This window comes from Elephas maximus, chromosome 21, assembly GCF_024166365.1.
Source record: "Elephas maximus indicus isolate mEleMax1 chromosome 21, mEleMax1 primary haplotype, whole genome shotgun sequence".
Classification (NCBI taxonomy): Eukaryota; Metazoa; Chordata; class Mammalia; order Proboscidea; family Elephantidae; genus Elephas; species Elephas maximus.
In genome coordinates, this window is record NC_064839.1 from 60,998,032 (window position 1) to 61,009,245 (window position 11,214).

The window sequence follows — 11,214 nt, forward strand, 5'->3', positions numbered from 1 at the left end:
CGACTGTGGTCGTCTACTAATGTAAATGTTGGTGGTTTGAACCTGAAGGCACTGCGGAAGAAAGACCTGGTGGTCTGTTTCTGTAATGATTATAGCCAAGAAAACCCCATAGATCAGCTCTACTCTGTAACACATGGGGTCACCATGAGTCAGAACTGACTCAATAGCAACTTTTTTTTTTTTTAATTTAGGAGCACATTAATCTCTGTCTCCCTCCCAGGGTAAAAAAAAAAAAAAATTAATTCAATGAAACTGATGTCAACATACACAGGTCTATTTAAATTCATCCCTTATTTCTTTAATTTTTTTGTATCTGAAGTCAGATGACAACATTCTGTAAGTATCAGTGCATGGTGACTGACATGGCTAATGAAAGGTAAGGTAGAAATCGCTCATTTAATGTTGATTATAGACCACTGATCACTGGATCATTGGATGTATGCTCTGCTACTCCCAACAGGCAATGACAGTTGACCTTTCCTAAGTGTCTGGTGACCTAACATGGATTCCTGTCAGCTTCTCGTGTATGAACCATCCGGTCCACTCACAGAAACACTAACTAATCTTCCTTTTCTCCTTTCCTTTTCTTGTCTTCTTTTATCACTTTGTCTTGGACTCTTTTACTTCTTCCATTTTCCTCCTTCCTTACCTATTCTTTCCTCCTCTTTCACCTTTTGTTTCTTCTCTGATAGAATAATGGTTTTTGAAATATTAGTTCATCTTCCCTCCACATTATTTTCTTCTTCTTTTTTTTTGCCCTACGCTCAGTTATGAACAAGGTCATTCTGACCTCGTTTCTGTAGGGAAGAGATGTCATAAGAAGGCTTTGAGTTTCAAAGACAGGCATAAAGGGAAAATGGCTTAAATCTGGTAGAAAAGTGTGTGAGTAAGGGGAAAGCATACTTAACCGTGTATGTATACCATTATACATAGATATGATTATATACTTAACCATGTATGTATACCATTATACATAGATATGATTATATGTTATACATTATACATAAACCCCCCAAAAAAAAAAACCAGACCCACTGCCATCGAGTCGATTCTGACTCATAGCGACCCTATAGGACAGAGTAGAACTGCCCGATAGAGTTTCCAAGGAGAGCCTGGTGGATTCGAACTGCTGGCCTTTTGGTTAGCAGCCGTAGGACTTAACCACTACGTCACCAGGGTTATTTAATGGTATACATATGTACGATTAAGTAATTATAATAAAATGAACATCCATAAATCCATCACTCAGCTTAAGAAATACAATAATTCTAGTAACTTAGAAATTATCAAAATGCCCCCCTTGATTGCATCCAGAGGACTAATTTTATGTGAATTATTACCTTGTTTTTCTCATACAATAATTATATACATGTATATGTATTCCCAAATACTGGGCTTACTTCTGCTGAGTTTTGAACATCACGGAATGTCACCTAACAGACTCTGCATTCATATTCCCTGAACTTGAGTTCGTAATATGGCTCCCTTCCTCATTTAGTAGTTGTGTCAACTTGGACAAATTATTTCATCCCTCTATCTGCAATTTTCTTGTCTATAAAATGGGAACAATAATTGTACCTATTTCATGGATTTCTTGTGAGATTAAATCATGGATGGATGGATGGATGGATGGATGGATGGATGGATGGATGGATGGATGGATGGATGGATGGATGGATGGATGGGCAGGTGGGCAGGTGGATGGATAAATAGATAGATACAATTTAGGTACAAATGGAGTCCCTGGGTTGTGCAAATCATTAACATTCTCAGCTGTTAACTAAAAGTTTGGTTGGTTCTAGTCCACCCAGAGGAGCCTGAGAAGAAGTGTCTGGCAATCTGCTTCTGGAAAAATCAGCCACTGAAAACTCTATGGAATACAGTTCTACTCTGACACACATAGCGTTGCTATGATATTTGGAACTGATTCAATGGCGATAAAAATGTTGTTGTTGTTTGTTTGTTTTAATAAGTACAGATGCATATATACCTCCTGTATCAGAAGGACACACTGTTTGTATTGGATGGATGGATGGATGGATGGATGGATGGATGGATGGATGGATGGATGGATGGATGGATGGATGGATGGGATGGATGGATGGATGGATGGATGGATGGATGGATGGATGGATGGATGGATGGATGGATGGATGGATGGATGGATGGATGGATGGATGGATGGATGGATGGATGGATGGATGGATGGATAATGATTGATGGTACCTAGAAAATAGCTTGGAAGTAAACAATTTATATATTAGGCATTATCATTAATATTATTCTTATTATATTCTTCAGTGACTTAATGCTCTATATTGTGCTGATGCATGTAGCTATAGTTCTTTTTTTTTTTTGAACTGCTATGTAGCATTCCACTATATGTTTAGGGTCACTATGAGTCAGAATTGACTCCACGGCAATGGGTTTGGTTTTTTTTTTTATATGTATATGCCATAATTGATTTATCTATTTTAATGTTGATGGACATTTAGATTGTTTCCTGATTTGGGCTGTTATGTATAATACTAGTAAGAATATTTTTGTACAGGCCTTTTGCACAAGGGTGAGAGTTGCTCTAGGACCAGTAGACTTGTTGTGTCATAGGATGTGCGCATGTTCAACTTTACTAACTAAAAACCAATTGCCGTCAAGCCGATTCCGACTCATGGCAACCCTGTGTGTGTCAGAGTAGAACTGTGCTCCACAGGGTTTCTCAGTAGCTGATTTTTGAGAAATAGATCACCAGGCCTTTCTTTCAAGGTGCCCCTGGGACTGGAACAACCAAATCTTCAGTAGACAGCCGAATGTTAATGTTCCAGTCATAGACCCCTCAACTTTACTACCAGTTGCCTTCAAGTTGATTCCGACTCATGGCGACCCCATGTGTTTCAGAGTAAAATTGCTCCATAGGGTTTTTAAGCCTGTGACCTTCTGGAAGTGGATGGCCAGACCATTCTACTTAGGTGCCTCTGGGTGGGTTCAAACTACCAGTCCTTCCATTAGTAGTCAAGTGCTTTAACACTTTGGGCCACCCAGGTACTTCAACATTACTGTTGTTGTTGTTAGGTGCCGTTGAGTCGGTTCCGACTCCTAGCGACCCTATGCACAACAGAACGAAACACTGCCCAGTCCTGCGCCATCCTTACAATCCTTGTTATGCTTGAGCTCATTGTTGCTGCCACTGTGTCAGTCCACCTCATTGAGGATCTTCCTCTTTTCCGCTGACCCTGTACTCTGCCAAGCATGATGTCCTTCTCCAGGGACTGATCCCTCCTGACAACATGTCCAAAGTATGCAAGACACACTCTCGCCATCCTTGCTTCTAAGGAGCATTCTGGTTGTACTTCTTCTAAGACAGATTTGTTCGTTCTTTTGGCAGTCCATGGTATATTCAATATTCTTTGCCAACATGACAGTTCAAAGGCGTCAACTCTTCTTCAGCCTTCCTTATTCATTGTCTAGCTTTCACATGTATATGATGTGATTGAAAATACCATGGCATTACATTATGCCAAATAATTTTTTAAAGTGGTTATGCCTGTTTCCCTTCCCACTGGAGTGTATACCAGTTGCTCCACATCCTTACCATCACTTGGTATTGTTTCACCAATTTCGTGGGTGTGAAATCCTATCCCTTTTTGTTTTAATATTGTTGTTTTGATTATGAGTGAGGTTGATTCTCAGGAGTTGTTCACATATTCTGGATATTAATCCTTACTTGGTTACTTATGTTCCAATTGTCCTCTCCTCGTTTGTGGCTTGCCTTCCAAATTGTTTATGGTATCTTTTGATGAATGGAAGCTCTTAATTTTAATGTGGTTGAATTTATTAAACTTTCTCCTTTTGGTTAGCCTTTGTTTTGTCTGTTTTAGAAATATTTTGCCATCCCAAGTCCTAGAGAAGATTTCCTGTATTGCCTTCTAAAAATTTTATAGTTTTGCCTTTCAAACAAAAGAGATTTTAATCTCTTAGAATAGATTTCTGGGAAGTATAGATGTTGAGATGCATAGATAAAATTTCATTCTTTTCCATGTGATCACCAATTATTCTAGAGCATTTATCAATATCTCATCCTTTCTACACTAATCTGTAATGTCTACATATTTGTAAGTTAGATTTACTTCTATTTATGGGACTGTTTCTGGGTATTATATTCCTTTCATTTGATTACTTTGCCTATCCTTGCACCATCTTAAATATTATAGTTCTATAATTGAACTTAATATCCAGTAGGACAAATCTGCCTAACTTTTATTATTTTCAGAGTGTTTTGACTCTTCCTGGTCCTTACTCTTTGAGGTGAATTTTAGAATCAACTTGCTGAATTCCATGAAAAACTCTGTTGAGTTTTTTTTTTGATCAGTACTAAATCTACAGATCAATTTAGGTAAAATTTACTTCATTAGAGTATAGAATCTTCTTATTCAGGAACATTTTATAGCTCCTTATTGATTTATAGTTCTTTCATGTCTTTCAAAAAAGTTTTCTATTTTCTTTATAAAGGGCATATGAATGTTTTGTTCAATTTATTCCTAGACAATATTTTTTCTTGCAGTTGTAAACTGTATCATTTTTAAGAAATTATATTTTCTAATTGATTGTTGCTCACGTATTAAAGTCAATTGGCTTCTCAATATTGATTTTGTATCCTAAAATTTTGCTGAAGTCTCTCTTTTAATTCTAGTGATTTATTAAATATTATTTGTGGTTTTCTCCATATTATCTGCAAATAGTGACAGCTCTGTGCCTCTGTGTTCAGACACAGACTTTTAATTTTTTGCCTTACTTCACTGGTTAAGACTTCAATAAAATAATGAATAGAAGTGGTGAGAGCTGGCATTATTTTCTTTTCCTGATCTTAAAGAAAATATTTCCAACATTTCACCATGGATTTTAGGATCTTTTAGTTGTTTTTATTAGTTTAGGAAAATGTTCTTTGATCCTAGCGTAGTAAATCCAAAATGGCTGCAAATTCTTTGACACTCCTCCCTTAACTTTACATTACCATTGGCATAAACGGCGTGCCAGTTACTTTTTATGTCTGTGGACCTTAGAGGTAAGGCATTATTCCTGTTCCAACACACTTAGTGTCAGGGTGACTCTCTTTTTGAAAAGTATGAAACTCACAACATGGAAGCTCCAACTCTTCCATGTTATGTAGGTTGAGCATTCTATTAGCTGATATTTCTTGAATGTATTACGTTTGTAAACTTTTGCCTTTTTTTCTTTATTTCTGTGAGATAAGGTTTGCAAGCACAATTATGGCTTTCCTTTGTGGTAATTAGAGAGCCCTGATGGGTTTGTTTTGGTTTTTCTGTGTCATGAGGAAAATCAGAGGTTTCCCCATGTAACCTAAGGGAAAGGTGCCAGCAATAAATAACTTGTCTAGCTCTTATTGGCATGCTGTCATACTACAGATTGGTGGCACTAGAATGCCACTCTCCTCATTGGTGGCTTGTATTACCAGATCATATTTCTCAAAATCCATATTATCAACCAAAAATTTAAACACACTCAATTAATGAGCATGCATTCCAATACTGAAAACATATCCCATCCAAAAAAAAAAAAAAATTAAGAAGAAAAAATGTAGTAATGAAAGAGATAGAGTCTATTTCCCCTACTCTAGAACCTGCCTTGACCTGTGACTGCTTTGACTGACAGAGTACAATAGAAATAACACTATGCCAGTCTGGGCCTCACCTTTAAGAGGACTGGACGTTTCTACCTTGGTCTCTTGGAATTTTGAGTCACTATGTAAAAATCCAACTGCCCTGCTGCAGAGAACACATGGAGAAAGAGAGGGGTCCAACAGAGCCCAGCCTAACAGCCTACTCTGCCAAGTGAGTTTTGTATCCTCCAGCTCAGCTCAGCAGTGTTAGGGATTAAATACCACTGAGTTATTCCAGTCAATGCTATGTGGGGCAGAAGAATCATAGAGCTGAGTTTTGTCTGAATTCTTGACCTAAAAAATGTGCAATGTAATAAAGTGGTTGCTTTTTGTACTACAAAGTTTTGGGATATTTTTCATAGCAGTTTGGTAACGGGAGTAGGGCACTGCCATAAAAAGAACCTAAAACATTGCCTTTGTACCTGGGTGTGAGTAAAATTTGAAAAAAGTCCCAAGGAAATTGTTAGTGAAACTGGAAAGGCCTCAAGGACACTGTTGTGACGGCTAGAAGGACAGTGAGGAAAATATTATTAGAAGCTGGGAAACTTGTTATGCAACAGTGGAAAGTTTGGTAACACTGTCACCTGCAGTATCATGGAAAATAAAAAGTGTACCCAATGAACTTATAGATATTGCTGGAGAGATCTTCATGACAAATACAGAAAGTGCCTATTTTTTTTTTTTTTTTTTACATATGATAATTAGTAGAAAAGGAATATAAACCAAAGAAGGAACTATTTAGAATCTAAAGATTTTGGGGCGGAACTCGTAGACCCTCTCTGATAAAAAATAGGATTTCTAAGAATCTTAGTGGCATTGTCACAAAGCAGTCTCACACAGGGCTCAAGATAGAATCTTCATGCCTCAAAAAGATTTGAATGTATGACTTTTATTTAATTAAAGTCAACTCCAATGAAATTTAAAGAAAATTCCCAAAGTTTTTTTTATGAGAATTGTATTGAGGAAAGGATTAAGGCTGAAAGTGACAGAGACAGTATAAATTGAAAGCAGGCCTTTGGTTCACCAGCCTTCAGTGGGTAGAAAGCAGCTGAGAAGGCTATGAAGTTACAAACTCAGGCAATTTCTTATGGAAAAGGTAGGATGATTTAGAAGGCAGAACAAAGACCCTAGCTCAGGGAGCAAAGCCAAGAGTTTTGGAGAATTATTCCCAAGGAGAATTGGGTCCTAATTCAATGAACTGACAACATATTTGATTTCAGAGTTGCTGTGGACCAGAGGAGCCCTGGTGGTACAGTGGTTAAAGTGCTCAGTTGTTAACCGAAAGATCAGCTGTTTGAACCCTCTGGCTGCTCCGTGGGAGGAAGATGTGGCAGTCTGCTTCCATAAAGATTACAGCCTTGGAAATCCCATAGGGCGGTTCTACTCTGTCCTAAAAAGTCGCTATGACTCAGAGTCAACTCTATGGCAGTGGGTTTTGTTTTTGGTTTGGGTGATCCAGACTGCTGTCTGTCTTCTATTTATCCCCTTTTGAATGAGAGAAAACTGTGGTTTTCCTATCTCTGTCTCACCATATTGTGTTTTGTGTGTGTTTGGTGGGTGGGGTTGACGGATGGATAACATTTACCTTTAGTTTACAGGTCTTCAGATCAAGAGGAACCATACTTGATGAAACGCAGTTAAGGAGTCTCATCTTCCCCTGGACCTGATTTAAATGATGAGCTCTTTGAATTCGAGCCAGTGTCATACTGGAATGAGGCATTTAAAGGTCTTGGAAAAGGTTGAGTGTCTTTTGCATATAAGAAGAATACAAATAATTGCAGCCAGAAGGCATATGTTGGTGCATTCAAATGGTCATAAATTTTTTGACACACCTCCCACTGAGAGGAGGGTTTTATTTCCTGGGCCTTTGAATCTGAGTTGGCCAGTGCAGTTTCAACCTATGATGTAAGACAAAAGTGATGCAATGTCACTTATGGGCAGATTACACAGAAGGTAAAGAAAAGCTTTTCACAACCTCTTATTAAGAGCCAACCAATAAACATTCATTGATTTTTTAATGTTAATCCAGTTTTTTGTTCTTTGTTTGTCATGGTGTATATATATATATAACCAAACCCAAACCCATTGCCGTTGAGTTGATTGAGACTCATAGCAAATCTATAGGACAGAACAGACCTCCCCTATAGGTTTTCCGAGGCTGTAATCTTTACTGGAACAGACTGCCAGACTGCGCATCTTTCCCCCATGAAGTGGCTGGATTGTTTGAACTGCCAACCTTTTGGTTAGCAGCCAAGAGATTTAACCACTTTGCCACCAGGGCTCCTTCATAGATACATACACACACAATACAAACATATATACATATGTTTGTATATATATGTATATGTAAATATACATATACACACATATATATGGATATGATATGTAAATATTTTAAAAAAAGATTTTTGTGTCTGTATTCCGGAGGGATATTGGTCTGTAATTTTCTTCTTTAAGGTTTTAGCGTTGAGGTTATGTTGAATTCATAAAACAAATTTGGAAGTATTCTTTGTTTTCAGAAAGTGTTTGTGCAAAATGGGTGCTATTTCTTCCTTAAATGTTTGATAGAATTTACCAGTGGAACTATTTAAGCCTGGAGATTTCTTTGTGGATTAGATTTTTGATAATGAAATAAAATTTAAAAAATAAATATAGAGCTATTCAGGTTTTCTGTTTCTTGTGCTGATTTTTGAAAGTTGTGTTTTTTAAGGAATTTATTCATTCCACCTAATTTGTGGCATAAAATTATTTATGAGATTCTTTTATTCTTTTTACCTGTAGAATCTAGAGTGCTAAGTACTCTTTGATTCATGGCGTTGGTAACTTCTGTTCAATTCCTTTATTTCATTGATGAATCTAACTAGAAGATTATCAATTTTCTTGATCTTTTCTAAGACCATTTCATCACTTCAATTATTCTACTATTGTTATTTTTATGTTGTTGATTTTGTGCTCATCTTTATTACTTTCTTACCTCCATTTACTCTGTTTCTATTTTGCTCTACACTCTAACTTATTAAGGTGTAACCTAAGTCATTGATTTTAAGATTGTTATTCTCCAACATGAACACTTAAAATTATAAATTTTTCTTTAATTACTGTTTTAGCTGCATCCCCCCACAACTTTTAATATGTTGTATTTTTATTGTCATTCAGTTCAAAATACTTCACAGTTTTCCTTGTGATTTATTTTTATCCATGGATTATTTAGAAGTGTGTTGTTTGATTACAAAATGCTATTATGTAATATCCATCTTCAAGAAAATTGAGACTTGGAGATATTAAATAATTTATCTAAAGTCATTAAGCTAGTAGGCAACAAAACTATATTTGAAGATAAGTATATTTTACATCAAAACGTTATTACTAAATATTTCTTTTATTGTCATCTTATAGAAATAATAAACTACAATACTATACGTTTATAAGACTGAATGTTCCTTAACTTTATAGATACCCACCAAGTTTATCAGAATGAGACAATCTCTAAAAGTTACATTTGGTAGACATTTAGAAACCAATGAACAGGGTGAAGAATGGAGCTTACCGGAGCAGGGCCTGAAGTATGAAAAGAGAAAGATAGCATACAAGCATTGGAAGAAGTCTAATTTTCATTGATCAACTTCTGAATTTGTTCTGACACAGAAAAGCGTTACCTACGCAGCATAAATTTAGCCATGAGGAAGAGTATCTATAAAGGAAATAGAGTGGAGAAGAGAATGTGAAAACTAAGCCTTTGAGAAAAAAGAATAGATTGTGGTAATGAAGAATCAAAGAAATGTTTTCATAACCAATGGTGACCTAGTACCAGAGTAAGGTAAATGCCAAATGTGAATAAAGTGTTACTGAGGCTGTGAGAAGTATCGTATCAATTCTGGGTGGAGAGATTAGAAAAGACACCATCATAGTCAAGTCACAAAAGAAGAAACTGGCAATCGGTTGCACATACTGAAAAAATTTTGACCATTAATAAAAAACCCATTAATATCTGTTAAAATAAGATGCTATTTTTTTGTCCATCAAGATGTCAATTTTTTTATTATTTATTTTTTTAAAATTTTTATTAAGCTGCAAGTGAACATTTACCATTCCAATCAGTCTGTCACATGTAGGTTTACATACATCTTACTCCCTTCTCCCACTTGCTCTCCATCTATTGAGTCAGCCCTTACAGTCTCTCGTTTCGTGCCAATTTTGCCATCTTCCCTCTCTCTCTATCTTCCCATCCCCCCTCCAGTCAAGAGTTGCCAACACTCTCTCCAGCGTCCACCTGATTTAATTAGCTCACTCTTCATTAGCATCTCTCTCCCCCCGACTGACCAGTCCTTTTCATGCCTGATGATTTGTCTTCGGGGATGGTTCCTGTCCTGTGCCATCAGAAGTTCTGGGGAGCATTGTCTCTGGGATTCCTCTAGTCGCAGTCATACCATTAGGTATGGTCTTTTCATGAGAATTTGGGGTCTGTATCCTATTGGTCTCCTGCTCCCTCAGGAGTTGTCTGTTGTGCTCCCTGACAGGGCAGACATCGATTGTGGCCGGGCACCAACTAGTTCTTCTGGTCTCAGGATAATGTAGGTCTCTCGTTCATGTGGCCCTTTCTGTCTCTTGGGTTCTTAGTTGTCATGTGACCTTGGTGTTCTTCCTTTGCCTTTGCTCCAGGTGGGTTGAGACCAATAAGATGTCAAATTTTTTAAAAAATAATTTTTATTGTGCTTTAATTGAAAATTTACAAATCAAGTAAGTCTGTCACATAGAAGCTTATATACACCTTACTACATACTCCCATTTACTCTCCCCCTAATGAGTCAGCCCGCTCCCTCCTTCCAGTCTCTCCTTTCGTACCCATTTTGCCAGTTTCTAACCCTCTCTACCCTCCCGTCTCCCCTCCAGACAGGAGATGCCAACACAGTTTCAAGTGTCCACCTGATACAAATAGCCCACTCTTCATCAGCGTCTCTCTCCAACCCATTGTCCTGTCCTTTCCATGTCTGATGAGTTGTCTTCGGGAATGGTTCCTGCCCTGGGCCAACAGAAGGTTTGGGGACCATGACCACTGGGATTCTTCTAGTCTCAGTTGGACCATTAAGTCTGGTCTTTTTATGAGAATTTGGGGTCTGCATCCCACTGTTCTCCTACTCCCTCAGGGGTTCTCTGTTGTGCTCCCTGTCAGGGCAGTCATCGGTTGTTGGCTGGGCACCATCTAATTCTTTTGGTCTCAGGCTGATGTAAGTCTCTGGTTCATGTGGCCCTTTCTGTCTCTTGGGCTCATAGTTATCGTGTAACCTTGGTGTTCTTCATTCTCCTTTGATCCAGGTGGGTTGAGACCAACTGATGCATCTTAGATGGCCGCTTGTTAGCATTTAAGAGCCCGGACGCCACACTTCAAAGTGGGATGCAGACTGTTTTCATAATAGAATTTATTTTGCCAATTGACTTAGAAGTCCCCTTAAGCCATAGTCCTCAAACCCCCGCCCTTGCTCCGCCGACCTTAGAAGCATTCAGTTTATCCCAGAAACTTCTTTGCTTTTGGTTCAGTCCAG